We start from the raw sequence: 16478 nt of genomic DNA on the forward strand, positions 1-16478 counted from the left end.
ACATATGTATGTATTGTACTTCAAAAGCTACTCCAGTCACTGCCACCCGTTCTCGTTTTTTTTGCAGGGATTTAAAGGAAAAGAAGCTATCTGCAGGCAGAGCATCTGAATGCCTTTTTTCTGCTAGAGTCAGTGAGACATTTTGGAGAGAACACACAAGATGGGGCTCATGTATAAATCACTAGGAAAAAACAGTCAGAATTTGTTTCTTTGTAGAAAGGAAACAAATCCCCCAAAATCTGCTCAGCAAGAATGTCTTTGTTTTCATGGCTTTTAACACAGAGAAAGGAGAATCCTTACTAAAGGATTTTTGAATACAATTTCTTATCTTTCTAATTTGGAGGGCTGGATTTTCCAGGACCTCAGTACCAGTTGCACAACCAAATGAGCATCAGCTTTTCTAAAGGCTGCACGATTTTGCAAACATGGGCTCAACTCTGAGCATTTTGCTTACCAGCCTTTTTCAATCTTATCTCTCTCACCAACGTGCTCTCTCTTGTTATCATTCTTCCACCCATTCCTTTCCTATGCCACACACAGATTTTAAAAAACAAAACCATTTCCTATGGGAGTCTCTCCACACTCATTTTAAGGCCGTTTTTGTTCACCCTCTGTGCTGTGCAGCAGTCCCAGCTGGGTACTGCAGCAAGTACAGCTACAGCAAGAATTAATTGTGTCTAGAATAATTCCTAATACCACAGATATGTCTAATTTTACCAGCAAAAGCAGTCCAATGTCCTGCACTCCCAGATCTAGAAAAGGAGATGTTACATTCAACAAACTACCACCCATAAAATATTAATGAGAGAGCATAGCAATACTAATTGTGTACACATCCAAATCTCTTCTCCCAAAGACTGCCAGTGACAGAATTTTTCGTCCATAAATCAATAACATAAGCACTAAATATTACTACATGCCTGGACTAATTCCTGAAATTACAGGGTCTCTGTCAAGAGTCTTAGGAACATGTACTACAAATAAAGGCAACTTTTGAAAATTATACTAATTATCTGGGAGGCATCAGGTCTATAAGAAAAGATGGCTCTGATCATGGACTATAAACTCCCTAGCCAGCCACCATCAGAAAGCAGTTTTCTCCATATATAGCCACTATATTAATATTTTAATAACATGAATTTTGCTTCTTTTATGCTAAGTCCTGTAGAGATATTAAATACCCACCTCGTGGGCAAAGGATGCTTTTGCTGACAGTGAATTTGTTGCATCCCCACAGCCAAGAGCTGGGATTAGATCCTGGGCTGTGGCGTCCCAGCCTCCATCCTGCCCATGGGGTTGGACATCCTGGAAGGGCAGCCCAGCACAGAGCAGGAGAAGGATGGGGTTAGGTCACAGCCGGAGGGGTGTCCCAGATGCTGCGTGGGCAGGAGCGCATGTGCCAGCACAGAGGTACTGGGCAAGTCCAAACAGCCTCTGCAGAAATGCTGGTCGTGATACTTCCTTTTGCAGAACTGGAAAGAAGGGGAAAGATGGGGGAAGGGCAGAGAAAGACACACACCCGCACACAAACCAAAATTAATTTCTGGTGTTTACAGTGAAATCACAGCAAAGGTCTTGTGGGTTCCCTTATTACCTCGAGCCAAGGACAAGTGAAGGTACCATCTCCTATCTATCATTTTCATGCACCATTTTTCACAGGGGGTTCATCAAGAACACAGATCAGATAATGCGAATACCAAAACCTGAGTATAAGGGTCTGTTTCAAAATCTTTTTCAAATTAATGCAGCTGTGTTTCTACATGTCTTTGCTAAGTGAAGGCCTGTATCATCATTACATTGCAAATGAAACAGGACTTTAAAAGGTTAAAAATGGGCCCAAAACCATAATATGCCATTTTTTTTACCTGGAGCAAGATTCGGCTGACATTCTGAGGTTCAGGTCTAAGATAAAAGTTTGGGTCTGTCAGCAAAAGCATCCCATGAACAGCTGAGCCAATATTCAGCCCCAACAGCTTAAAGACTGTAAATTCATTTGGAGCCAGTCTGGCCCTGCAAGGGTTCTGCCATTTTGGACAGCATCCAAAAAGCAAGCAAAAAGAGGTCCCTGGATTAAAAAAAAAAAAAAATCCCACTGTGGGTTCTAAACAAGTTCAAATCTGGGCAGACATGCTGAAACAAAACCACCCTTCATTTTGGGAGTAGGGAAGATATGAAACTCGAGTTTGGCCCTGTCACTACTTTAGTGATATCTTCTAAAAATGAATTAAGAATTACAGCAAACTCTTACCTTCTCCCAGCAAATAAAAATACTGCTTGGATTATTTTGCAGTAGCTGAAAAGTTAATGTCATTTTAGATAATGAACAGGTTCAATTACAAAAGCTCAACACTATTTTGCCATCGGCTGATCTGCTGGATCACAGAATCTTCCATGTGCAAACTTATTCTCTTCTACTGCACCACCCTGCATGTCATGGGGTGAAGCTCCTGCTTCTGTCAGGACATCAGAGTGTCCTTGAAAAATCAGTGCTCCCTGACCATTTGAATTTCCTTTCACATAATTGTCAAGACTTCTCCCTTCAAGTTATTTTGACTTTTAGTCATTCTTCTGGTCATTTTCAAGTATTTTTACTAATAAGAGACTGAGAGTGTGGCTTATTATCTTCCCTCCTTTATTTTACATTGCTTCTGGAAGGGAAAAAAAAATTTCTGGCTTGAGGCTACAGAGAGGATGAAAAAAAAATCAATCAGGAGCTGAGTAGATTTTGTAATTTTGTTTCCCATCTCAACCACAAGGTAGAATACATAGCACCACCTTCCTGAACATAGTCCCATGTATTATTCTGCTATAAGTTGCCTAATTTCCAAACTTATATGTATTAGCCCCTGCTCATTTGTAGGGAGGTGAAGGGTCACTGAAGCCTCAGGTAATAATTGATATCAACTCCATTTTGTTACTGTTTTTATATGCCACAGTTTTAACCACAGGGCAGAGAACCAAAACTTCCTAATAAAGAGGACTGGAGGGAAAATTTTCTCTGTGCTTGAGTGCACAGGTCAGTCCTTCAAAGAGATGGCACCTCACAAACCTGGTGTAACAGGAACATAGGGAAGGAAGGCGAATTGGGTGTTTCCCTTCTTCCCCCAGTTCCCTCTGCCTTGGAGTTTAACGTTACCTTTGGCCTTATGGCACCTCCTGAAGTCACAGCCAGTGGTGGTTACAGCCTACATCCCCCTGCTCATGATCTTTCACTTCTGCTCACCCAGACAATCAAAATCGATTATGGAATGACTTATGGAACTTCAAATAAAATAACTGAGTTCCCAACCTCTACAAGCTTCCTGTGATGAGCGGGCTCCTCCAGGCTGAAAAGTGAGTCGCTGAAGAGACACAGAACTCCTGTTCCCCTGCGTGCTGTTATTGCCACATCTGCGTGTTTGTTACTGCCTCAGCAGCTGTCCCCTCACAGCATGGATGGAAATGAGGTGGCCCAACGGGTAGGATGCTAATCAGCCTTTCTATTCAGCTGTGCCTCTGTGAACTCTGCAGAGCCCTGCAGCTCAAAGGCATGACTGCATATCAGACAGACATCCCTGATCCAGCTTGCTCAGAGGTGGCCATGCCACCGTGGGTTAGTGGCACTTGGCTGAAAAACCCTGCAGCTCCCAGTGAACCTCTCCCCAAATACCAATTTCTGTGTCACCACTCCCAAGAGAGACAATTTAAAGACGGTGCAGGTGTGGTAATGCCTGCCAAGCTCTTGACTGCAGTGCCAAGCATTGCCAGTGCCCATCTGCTCTGACAGACTCAAAACTCTAAAATTCATGAAATCTTAGCATGACTGAACAGTCTCTTAAGAGGTTTTGACAAAACAGAAGATGCAGATAGCGAGGGAAGAGGAAATTCCTTAATTCTGAGGTATTTCAATCTGGAAGAAACTTCTGGTTTGCTTTAAGGTCAAGACTGTCCCATTCTATAAGCCAAACAAATTCTCAACCCTGTGTGTTACAAAGAGGGGATATTTCACTCAGCCTTGGCTTATCTTGCTCTGCCTTCCCCATAACCATCATCAGCACCACTACAGCTGAATGTTGTTTCAGCAGGAACTGTGGGAGACAAGTGTAAGAGCTGGAGTGATCAGGAATAGAGGGAATGGGAAAGGGAGGAAAAGAAAGAGGAGGAGGAGGGGGATAAACATGTGGGTTGTGGGAATCTGGAGAGCAAGACATATAAATTCAGGGGTGAGCTGTAGCTGTGAGAGAGGCTGGAGGGATGCCATCTGCTCAAGGGCCACCAAACCTTGGAGAATTCTGTTCTCTGAACCAGTGGCAAACACCAACTGCCTGATTTAATTAACTTTTCTGTCATTAGCATGCATCAGCAAGGAACAAGGAACACACACTCCATCATGTGATAGATTCCTGTTGTGTCCATGCTATGCACAAACATAAAGCTGTTGGCTCCCTGAGAGGTAGGACACAGAAGTCCCATCCTACCCACAGGGCTTTGAAAAGTGGGAAAGAGAAAAATCTATTTTTTTATTTGCTTCTTGCTTTTTATTTATTTGCTTTTCATTCTTTCCCAGGCACTTTCTTCCTTCTAGGTCAGCCAGTTTAAATTGGAGCCTGTAGCAAAAGATCCATTTCTCACCAAACAAACTTCTCTACAGGAAAGTTCATGTCTTTAAATATATTTTTGAACAAATTTTCCCTCTCCTCCCCCTGTCTGAATTTGGTTGTTTTATTTGTCAGCTGATAATATGGACAAAATTGTGTCTCTCTCCTACACGGGAAAGTCAGTAAAAGAGCTTCTCAGGAGGGGCTGGAGCAGCTTGGGAATATGTCTACCTTGGCAGGAAACTTCCAGTTCTTTCACTTTTTGAGGCTTAATAAATTCCTGCTCTCTTCAGTAATAATAAAATAAAATTAGTCTCCTGGGGAAGAATCCACTCCAACAGACAGACTGTATTATTTCAGTAATTCTGAGCTTTCATTGGTGGGATGTATAAAAAAATGGGAGGATAAACTCTTCCCAAAAAAAGATAAAAATAAACCCATCCTAAAAATGGGCTTCACCCTTCTCCCCAGTCCTTGTATGGAGTTTCTGTAATGGATCATTAGTGTGTGGATGGGAAGCTGTGCTCAGTTAAGAGTCCTGAGTGTCCTCAAGGCTCTTCAAGTACCAAAGGTAGAGATTTGAAGTGAATACAGTATTCCAGGATTATAGAAGGTGTACATTGGATTTATACCCTCCAAGGATCCTTCATGGTACTTTTTAAACACCTTGTTGTTCCACTGCCACATCTATTTTGCACACATTTCTGTAGGAAACCCAGGATCATATCTCTGCTCTTCCCATATCCCACCGCCCAGGTGAGTTTGGAAGGAAATGGAAGGAGGACATTACACTCTGCACAGACCAAAGATGATTTTTTTATCTAAAAGTCCACATTGTTCCCAACTTGCACGAGTGAAAAACCTCCAACAGTTGGAAAAAATTCATAGGTTTTTCGTCATAGAAACCCTGACATTTCATAAAGGTCTCTATACTTACAATGTTGTTGAAGTATTTTATGGAATAGGCAATTATTGTTGCTGGGCAAGAAAATGATTCTCTTCACTCACTGACCAACTATAATGAGGTAATCTGAAATACAAACACAGAGTAACTATTTTGAGACAATTAAAAAAAAAAAAAAAAGAAAAAAGGCAGGAAAAATGTTCAGTTCATAACAAATGAAATGTTAGTCAACCTGACGTGGAATACTGCGTTTTAGGATAGCATTTCACAAAGACATTTCAAAATCCAGCTGAAAGAACTGTGTGCAGTTTTCCTGGAAAACAAATTTTACTTATGTATATATTAGTAAGGCTTATGTAAACGTATCAGTAACTCCTTGTATTTAAATGGGGAAAACATGCAGAAAGGGCATGTTACCTTTTCGTGAGTGGAGGGCATGGCAATGCACCTCCTGTTCAGCTGCAGCATCTTGTACAACCCCACTCCCACCAGGCACAGGAGACATCCAGGACATTAAAAATGCACCTTGTAGCTACACTAAATATGACCCTAAACTGCAAAACTGGAAGTATTGCCTCAGAAACTAAGAGGAGGACTAAAGTTTACAAACCGGACAATTTCCCCCTCTCCTGAATTCCAGTATATGAATTTCTGTGAATCAAAATTTGAATTCCATAGTCAAAGGTTAGAAGAACTGGAGGATATTGAAGAGCACTACTTAATATCAGTTTGGCCATTAAACTTCCTAAATATTGCATATTTGTGGATGAACAACTGGTATGTTTAAAAATAATGGAATATATGCTGAGAAGGAGAACAGTTGCCTTAGTAGGTGAAGTCAATATTATGAATATGTCAGTAATGAAAACTGAGGCTAGTGCTCTTAACAATTGTTTCAAATCCAGACAAAATCCTAAAATAATAAAGGAAGCACCGATCTCCACCATAAACACATTTATTATTTCCACATGGTGTTTGTGTGTGTTTGTACAGTATAGGCAACTGAGCTCTCCTTCACAAATTGGAAATGTTTCGCATTCCACAGACACAATGATTGCTCACATAAGAGGCCTCAAGGTTTATTTTCTGACACACTGGAGAATCCAGGAGCCTTGAGAAATTCAGTGTGATCTGTTTAGCAGTCCCTCCTCGGAGCAGGACTACAGGGACATCCCTGCTCCCATCCACGGCCATCAACACCTCCAGGAGGGCTCTGGGGAACACTGGCACAACTGAGAGCTTCAGCTGACCAGAACACAGGCAACCAACGTGTGAAAGCTGCTGGTACTGATCCATGGGATCCAAAAAAGCTGCTGAAGCCCAGGAGTTGACGTCTAATGCCTAATGAAAGAGCTCACATCCAGGTTTTAGCTGCTTTTAGATAATAATACCTCATTGGTTTTACTTCAGCTTGAGCTCCCTAAATCTCATTACTGATCCAGAGAACACTATAAGGAAAAAGTATGGATCAACCCACACCATTAATATGGGATAATGAATGGCTCATTGGTGAGCAGTGCTGCTTTTGGTGATGAAAGACCTAGCTTTTGTTTATAATGAGATGCCTTCAAGATGGCTAAGGGATGGAAAGTAGAACCTGCTCTTTTATGCCCATGCGTATCGCAGCCTCTTGTATTCTTGGATCTGCCTTCACTACATGGCCCCCCATCCCTGGATTTGCTATAAATAATCTACTCAGCTAAATGCTTTGGAATCAGATGCCACACAAGAAGGGCTGTGTAAGAGCAACAAATGTTTTTAAAGTAGATATTTAACCTCAGTCTCGGGAGAAGCAAAGAGCTGTGTGTTGCCATCCCTTCAGACCCTGAAGACAGAATGCACCAGCACAATGTTCTTTTAACTTCTGGAGCCAAATAAAATATTTTTTTGGCTATAAAATTTAGCCTAGCAAATTTCTAAACTCCTAACATTTCTAAATATTTTCTGATGATACAGTCTTTTCTATGTGTGTGTGCAGAGTTGTGAATGCAAAGTAACCAGCCGCCTTTCTGAATGTGTAAATGAACAAAGCAGCTTTGGAGGATTCCCCTGTAACCCTTTTCTCCACCTGCCTCTGGATCCTTTCTCCTTTACTACCTGAACCTCTAGGGCAAATGCCAGTTACCCTTGAGGGAGGAAGGTTTTAATGGAACAGGAAATGAACCATTTAACTACAAGGTCTTAGCACATTTCTTTCAAACATTTAGCCTTCTATTTTTATGATTTAGTTGGGGTTTTTTTCCCAATAACTAATCTTCCTAATTATTTTTATATTTGTTATTTTTTTCTCCTACCACTCATAGTACTCACTTTTAAACACTTACTTAAATTTAAAACCAAGCAGTAAGGTATTTTAGATTTTTGTCTGATTTCAAAGATTGTTTTAACCTTTTTGTCACTGCTCTTGCCCTGCACCTGCTGATCTACCCACATAGCACAATACTTGAACCAGTGGGAACTCAGGACAAGTGACTGATATGTTTAAAGCACCACAGCAGAAAATAGCACCATTTTTTAGTGGGATTTATCCAAATACTGCCTTGCAACAGTAAAATAAAATACTTCCAGTAAGATAGCCATGAGATGCATGCTTTGAAATCACAAGCAAAGGCATCACTCCAGGGCTACTGGCTGTGGTCACACGAATCTCTCAGAGCAGTCAGGGAGCAATAATGTACAGCTTCCATCAAAGTCTCTGTCACATCCTTTCTACATGATCCTGGAAAATTCTGTTCATATTCAATTTTTTTCCAAAAAGATTCAAGTAGAAAATTAATAGAAAATAAGACTTTTGATGACTATTTAGATGTAACTTGTGTCTCAGCAATGCCCTGACCTGCCCGCTGGAAGATGCTACAAGGGACTATCACAGAGGATTAGAACATTTTCCCAAAGAGTGTTTCCAGCATAACAGAGGGGAGGTTTCACTTCCTGCTGGAAAGCTGTTTATTGTTTAGCCACATAGGACTTTGGAGGTAAAGAAACCTGAATTTCATTTGACATTAATCAGCACAACTGATTAATGGCAAGAGAAGGGCACAGTCAGACTGATATTGGTGGTGGTCTGACCCCGAGGGTACAGACCTAGAACTTCAAAACAGTGGTTGATCTGTCCTTGAGTCATTCAGACCTGATGGCCACATTAAAATCTTCCTACACTGATCCTGTTGCTTAAAATTAATAACTGCAGCTTAAAGCAGCCAAGGCAGCCAGTAGAGAATTCTCAATTCTGACATGTTTATCTCCAAAAGTATCTTAATCCAAAACCACTCTCTGAAATCGAGAGATGTGCCTTCCCTAGAAGCAGCAAGCATTTCCCAAAGTTTGTTCAAGAGTTTAACCTAGTCTTACTGAAACCTCCAGGAATTTTCCCATGGATTTCACAGAACCACAGAGTTGCTAGTATTGGAAGGGACCTCTGGAGACCAAGACCAACTCCCCTGCCAACTCAGGGTCACCTAAAGCAGGTAACACAGAAATGTGCCCAGGTGGGTTTTGAATTGTCTCCATTTGAAAAGGGCCAAGCCAAATATTTGAGGGGTGGCACAAGATAGGATGCAGTTTAGAAACCAGATGTCCAGGGAAGTGTGTGGAAGTGGCTTGCATGCTTCACAGAGCAAAACCTAGCCTAGAATTTTCCCCACTTTGCATTAGAGCTGATAGGAATCTTTTCTGTCACTGCAGCTGCCCACACAATAGACCTCTGACCATCAGAAATGGGTGCCAGGGATGAAGCTTGCGAGTGTCAGGGGCTTGCTTCAAAACATTTTTTAAAAAATACAGTTTCAAATCAAGTACTGTTTCCCTAAGATGTATTAGTGAGAGAGGCTGGTGGATATTAACACTGTACTGCCAGGGCACTGGCAGCTTGTAGAAAACAAAACTAGACAGATCTTGGAAAAAGTCCCCTTTCTTGAACAAAGTGCTCTTGGCAGACTGGTGTACCCTGAGACTTAGCACAGAGATGGAAATTCCCTTTTGCATTGACCAAGATTTTGAGGAAAAAAAAGTCCTGATACTCCAGGAGAGAAAGTGTACAGGTACTGTTGTGTGTAAGACCTGTCCTCAGACAGAAATTATGTCATAGTCTTTCACCTTTGCAATTAACTTGAACCAAATTCCTGCTTCAAGATCGATTTTGCACAAGTTGCCACTTGAGATAATTTCTGCACTGGGTGAGCGCACGCAATAATTACAAACAATGAGCAAAGCAGTTGTGAAGAGGCCCAAGTGCAGCCCTGGCAGGTTTGGCAGGTCCATCTCTGGGATTGTGTACTTGCACTGCTGGATAAAAGAGCAGGGGTTGGGAGAATTGCTACAGTGTGTGGTCAGGTGCAAATATGTGTGAGGTTTTACCAGCCTGACTGGAAAATCCTGGGTGACAGGTGTGGTGGGCACGTGTATGACTGCGGGAGTAGATGCACCTGAAGGGACAAGGAGCAATGAGGCTGTAAAATACAAGTATTGAGGTGCTGAGTTAATGCTGGGTGATCGGATTTCATTACCAGGAGCTGGAGTGCTTGGACACTGCTGCTATAAAGGGGTGTTTGTATGAGAGAGCAAGCCATGTTTCCCAATTTCTGCATTTTCGGCACATTACATGCATTATTCTCTCCTGTTCCAACGGTATGAAGTTCAGAATAAAGTTCAGATTCACACTTATCCCAGTTGTATAGCAGATGCACACTCCACTTCTATTTTTATTCTTTGCCACTTATGACTTGATTCTGTTGGTGTGAAATACAGTACAGTGCTGGGGGGAGGGATGGGGGGGGGCAAACAAAGGACAGAACAGAGCCTGGATTTCCAAAGAAGAGAGAGGTTTTGGCGGCCACCTGACATAAGTACTTGCAGCTGACAGCAGCTCAGACATGAGGATCAGCACTGGCAGGGTGGCTCAGCAGCTTTGCATCACTTGGTAGGGCTGCAGTGCTCAAATGATCACCCAATTAGTGCCCCAGTGACAATGTGTGCAAATCCCACAGGCCCTGGCCAGAAGCCTCAGGCAGAGGACAATTAATGTGCCTGCTCAGTTCCAGCACAAAAGAAATATGAACTATTTCTGACCTCTTCTCTCCTGTACTTCTGAGCTGTGAACAGCCAGACAACTTCTGCTGATAACAGTTTATTTTTCACTAAGCAGAGACTCTGCTTCCTGGGCAGCTCAGTGCTATACACAGTGCTAGGTAGAAATAAAAATTACAGAACATAGTCCCTGCTGCAGGATGCTGCTCCTGGGGCAATCTTGGAATGACTACTTGACACTTTAAAACTCATCATCATCATTCAGGGCATTTTTTTCCTCTGAAAGGTGGCTTCCTCTGGACAGCATGTGAAGAGCTGAGGGGTCAAAGCACTAGGCAAAGACTTAGCACTCTGTGTAGGATTTTTATCAGTGGGTAACAGCAGTATCATGCATTTACAGATGTGTAAGCCTAACACAGAACCTGGGCTCACACACACCACCAGGGACCTGCAGAGCCTCGTGAGGTACCTGATTCATCTCTAATGGTGGAGCAGCAGAACAGGGGAGGGGGCTGCTTTCCCTTTTTTCCTTACTTGCATTTAAATATTAGATGGGAAAGAATGACTAAATTCCTTTTCAAAGCAAGAACTAGTAACAGTGCTGAAATAATCATCTGGGCCAGAATTGAGACATTCAGAGACCTACAGAAACTCTTTGCCATCTTTACTACACCCATGAAGCATAACTCCAGCTTGCCAAAACCCTTACTGAAATTCCTTTCTTTGCAATATTCCCAAAATATCAGCATATTCATACTTATTTTAAGCAAGCACAGAAATCTGATTCCAGCAGTAAAATTGTAGAGTTTGTGAGTGTAGGTCAGAGTTAAGTTTGTTCTCACACAGAAGCAGACCCTCACATGAAATTACGGAGCACAAATGTGGACAAAGAAGGCAGAAAACACAGAACAGCTGAAGTCATTAAGAAGGGTCAAGCCAGTGCTCTGGACTTTGGGAGATCTCCTCATCAGTGAGGGCTACACAGCCTGAACTACGCCATGGATGATTTTATGATTATTATGGTAAAGTAGCGGAGACCTCAGCCAGTTTAAAGCTTCCCTCCTTCAAGCTTTACGTTTATAAAATTCTAAGGACTGAAATGCTGAACTGGAATGCATCGTGGCTGCTTTACAAGCCTAACATCAAAAAGGCTTGGCAGAGTCAGGGTCCACTCACTCCCACTGCCCTGCAGAGCCGCTAAGCTCCAGGGGGCTCCTGGACTCCTCGGCTGGACCACACAGCTCTTGCTGCTCACTGTGCCTGCCAGGCTCCAAAAGGCTCCCCAGTCTTGCAGGCATAACAAGAGCACCATTCCCTTCAGAAAGCCCAGGGTAACAACTTCCAACGAGGAAATTCTCACCCAAATAGGGGTACTGAGGCCTGCATTCCCAGGTTACTATTTTGATAGAATTATGGCAGAGGTTATTTCATGTACATGGGGGTCTCACTCTTTCCACAGCAGCAGCAGCACTTGAAATTTGGTTGAAAGTGGTTAAAAGTGATAACATCTTTGTGGTTTGGGGTGGAAAGAAGTCAGTTACTGTGTGTTTATGCACATCTATTTCTATGTGAATGCTGAAGTTCCTGCTGAATTTCCTGAATGAAAAGAATGCCAAAGACTCAGGAAACACTACCTTTTTTTTTTGTATAAGAAAACTCCCATAATTCGATAAGTGTAGATGAGATTTTGGAGGCAAAAAACACAGATTTTTTTTTTTTTCTCCAACAGTTAATCAGCTTCAGAAGGAAATCTTAACTGCTTTGAAAAAATAAGAAGGGAGAAAGGTGAGTTTGGATTGAAGAGTTTGTGGATGTAACTCTGGACACACGTCTCCGTCCCAAATCTTCTGAGGCATCTGTGGGAGATGGGTGTGCAGTGCTGACTGCCCGCCTCCTGTCTTAATTTGATTGAGCAGAGTGCTCACAAAGGGCTAACTGAAGCCTATTATTCAGTTCATCCAGCTCACACCTGATTCTCAGCCGTTACCCTGCTTTAATACAATGAACTACGGTTTTATTGCTCTCCCCTATCTCCTCCCTCCAGCTTGAAAAGCTGCACTTCAACCAATGGCTGATGTCAGCGTGGGAGTAATGACCTTCATTTGGGGCAGCAAGGAAGGACATCTGGACAGGCCAGGGGAAGGGGCAAGGAGTAAATCCGTCAGGATGCGCAGATTACATTGCTATCAGGAGAGTGCTTGGTTTCAGGACAGCTTTTTAGCGTGGAAACATCCAAAATGCTCCTGCCCTCATCTCAGAGTTCTCATCTGAAGGACACAGAAAGGCCAAGAGAACCGGGACTGACAGGAAAGCAGGGGTAGGTGGTGTGTTTTTAAGTGCAGAAAAATCCAAATCCAAACTGTAGATGTTGTAGATGTTCAGGCCAATCCTTAAGGAAGGTGTGGGAGAAAGGAGAAAATCCAGAAATCCAAGCACTAGGAGTGTGACCTTAGGGTAAGGTGGCACCAAGTCCTGTGGTCAGCTCTGCCTTCAGGACAAATCAGTGAAATTTTGGTGCTCTGCCTCCCCTCCCTCCAACACACTGATAACAGCAAACCTTTTTTTAAAAAAAAAAATCCTTCCTGTTATTTGTCTGCCTTGAATTGTGCCAGGTTTTTAGGGGACAAGGACCATTTGTATGTTACTGCCTGGAGCTTTTAGGGCCAGCTGTAAAGGAATTAATAACTGGCAGAGGAAGGGTATTGAAGGGTACATCCCCCTAGTACTGATGTATCATGAAGAATCCCAGCACATTCTCATCTCTGTGTTTGCCAGAAATGAGGATAGAGACTATTTATTTGAAAAAAAAACTGACTTTCTTTTGCAATTCTAAAAAGAAAAAAAAAAATATAAATCACCAAAGAATTCATGACATTGGTATGAACAGGCACTTAAACCTTCCTTGAACTGGGAAGTTGGTTTCATGTCAGGAACAAGTGTGAGTTTTACTTGGGGTTCTGTTCAGCTTTCTGTGGTGGAGGCTTAATGCCAAAAAGCTTTTCACATGGAAGGTGCTACAATTCCAGCCACTGGACAAACCCATCACTTTTATTTGCTAAATTACTTCTGAAGGGAAATTCCATTTTCATGGAGAAACTTAAGCATTTCCACAGCAAAGATGACCTTTCCTGGCAAAAAAATATTTTTCCCTAACCATGCTTGCTGTCTATCTAAAGGCAGAAAAAGAAATTGATTTCTTCGCAAGAACTGGAAAAGAAATAAAGAGGATAGAAGCTTGCTTTTGTTTTTAGTTAACTGAAATAAAAATTAAAATTATTTTGCATTGTTCTAGATTAGAAAGCAACTTTTTATGATCCAGAAAATACTCAGTTTTTGGCTGCTACAAATCAAGCTTTTCACCCACAAAAACCTGAGTATTCCCTTGGTTAAATACCTATGCCTTTAGGCACTTGGATCCCTTCTCCGACGTGTCAGAAATCGATTATCTGGTTATCCTCTAATTTATTAAACCCCATGTCTCGGATTCTGAAAATATTTGGAAGCTGCTGTAATGCGTTTTGCACTGGCCAGTGCGTTTTGCCCGACTCAGCCCAGGCACCTTGGCACCCCGACTCCATGTGCTGAATCCCGTTTAATTAATGTCCAGTGTACCGTGACTGGGCGGAGCGGACGGCTGGCGGCTCATCGCGTGTGACCCTGGGTGACAGACACAATCTGGGATCACGCTAATGTGTGCTTTTTGTCACTTGATTCTGGGGCAGCCAAAAAGTCAGGGCTGCAGCAACCAAATGATCAGCACATACCCACAGGGATAAAGACGGGAGGGAGATGTGTCTGCCACGAGCACGCCTCAGTGCCTGGTGATCCACACTCGGGCTCATGCCAGATGAGAGGCAACGACTTTCCATTTTGCAGAGCACCTTGCACTGCTCTCAGCAGAAGAATCAGTCACCACACAGAGGGGATGTCGGCTGGGCAAAAAGGTCAGGAATCGGGAATTGCAAAGAATTTTGAGGAGCTGAGCGGTACCAGTTCAGAGTGCCATGACACCTTTTATTGAAAAGGTGCCAGCAAGGCAGGCATGGCCTTGGGAGGAGCTCAGGTATCATACAGAGCTAGTGCCTGGTTTTGGAGCTACTCTGAACCTCCCTCTGCCAATATTTCTGGTCAAAACTCACTGAGACACAGAGTCAAACTGATGGAGAAAAGTCTCTGAAGACAGGAAAGACTCGTAAAGCCAAGAAGTAATGAGAGAAGCAAGAGAGGACCTGTGGGATCAGCTGCGGATTGCTCATGTTTGTACGCAGGGAATTGCAAGGGGTTCATAAAAACAGATTGACTTGTTGTTCAGAAATTCTAATAAAGAAAACCTAGAAGCATTAGAAAATCATTCCAGTTGGGTGGACATGGAGAAATTATGGGGGAATCATCTTCCCAAAGGATAGGAAGAATTTGCTAAAAGTCATTTTTCCTTGTCCAAATACAAAACCCAAATTGGACACAAACACTAGCAGACCAGAAATGGAAAACTGAGGTCAATGGGTCACCAATCATCTTTGCACAGATGGAGATATAAAGTTTCATTGTACTTTCCCTGTGTGAGTACAACCCACTGAAGATGGAGAAGCCTTTCTGCAGATTAAGAAATACTAATAGGCACTTCTAGTAATGACTATTAGAAATCGAGAAATAGTAAAAAATATTCTCTTAAATATGTTCATAGCTTATTCTTTTCACTTCTAAGCATATTGTAAAGCTATTGCAAACGTTTCTCTGGCAACTGAAAGAAAGGCCAGTGGGAAAAACAGTGCAATGTCTCACTTAACATAATTGCCAGTGATTGCTCACACCCTAATTTCTCTGGATTGCAGAATTTTTCTCCCCTAACTTTTTAAGTGGGATCATGCTGGAAGCATTCCACGGCTGGTATGGAGCAGCAATCACAAGAGAACCTTACTGAAGGCTCTGATTCAGGTTCCTATCTGCTGCTAATACTCAAACAAATAACAATAAAACAAACAACCCATCACTCAAAAATAAATCTGGGATTGGTGTGCCAAAAATTTTCTTTGTGCAAATTATTTTCAAGTTTCTGTTTTTCTTCCATTTGCTTCATTTAGTCATCTTCTGGGTTAATATCTCATTGCTGCCAGTTGCTGCAAGCTTTAGAACATGGGAAAATGTAGCATGATCATTTTTTAATGGATATAAGCTAATAAAAGTGGGTTGGAAAACCTTAGAAGCATTTCCAGCAGGAGATGAAATTCACTCTATTTCAAAACACTCCATGTTAATGAAATTTTGGTCCGCAGTATGAATTGCAGGGGATTCTGATAATGTTAAAATATCTTAATTTTCATGCTGTGGCATGGAATATCTCATGTTAATCTGAATAAAAACGTTAAACCTTATTTAACACACATATAAAGAAATATGTATGTGTGAAAAGACATAGTCACATTAAAGAACACAGGGTAGGCAATTCTTCGGGGTCCTTAAGTGTGCCCTTTAACTTTCAAAAGCAGGAAGAAAACCAAACATTGAAAGTAATTTTTTTCATCATAGTGCTGTGCCACTCATATAATTGACCCTTTATCACAAGAGAGAGCTTGAAATCTATAGCTGAAGCTGACCTCAAATCGCTGCATATGCTCCAGTAAGTAGACAAACCTTCCAAAGTCTTCCGAGTGACCCTGCCCAGTAATTGTCAAACCTGTAAACTTTGCACACAGCGTTCTGACAATGCCACCAAGCCTGGCTCTGAGGAAGCACCAACCTCTCCTTACTGCTGAGCTCTCATACAACTTGAAAACTGGCTTGAAATGAGTCTTTACCATGTCCCCATCTCTCCTTTTCAGACAGGGCAAGCAAGGAAAGTATTAGAAAATTACACAGGGTTGTGGTTTTTCTTCAAACTTGATTTTCTACCTTCTCACCAGGGCTCCTCTGTCTGACCCAACTCTGAAATCACACTCAGGACAAGACTGGCTCAAGAGCCTTAATTCCATTAT

General features: G+C 42.2%; 1 long non-coding RNA gene across 1 annotated transcript in view; it reads right to left on the reverse strand.

Annotated features, from left to right (window-relative positions):
• Positions 1-1203: 1203 nt before the first annotated feature.
• LOC121357066 overlaps positions 1204-16478 on the reverse strand; it is a 155873-nt gene continuing 140598 nt past the window's right edge. Inside the window, exons 3-5 of the long non-coding RNA XR_005955677.1 lie at positions 5515-5607; positions 1866-2065; positions 1204-1472 (exon numbers count right to left, since the gene is read on the reverse strand). This is a non-coding gene — a long non-coding RNA (uncharacterized LOC121357066). The remainder of the gene's footprint in view (positions 1473-1865; positions 2066-5514; positions 5608-16478) is intronic.

The sequence above is a fragment of the Pyrgilauda ruficollis genome, unplaced genomic scaffold, assembly GCF_017590135.1.
Source record: "Pyrgilauda ruficollis isolate IOZ18807 unplaced genomic scaffold, ASM1759013v1 scaffold31, whole genome shotgun sequence".
NCBI lineage: Eukaryota > Metazoa > Chordata > Aves > Passeriformes > Passeridae > Pyrgilauda > Pyrgilauda ruficollis.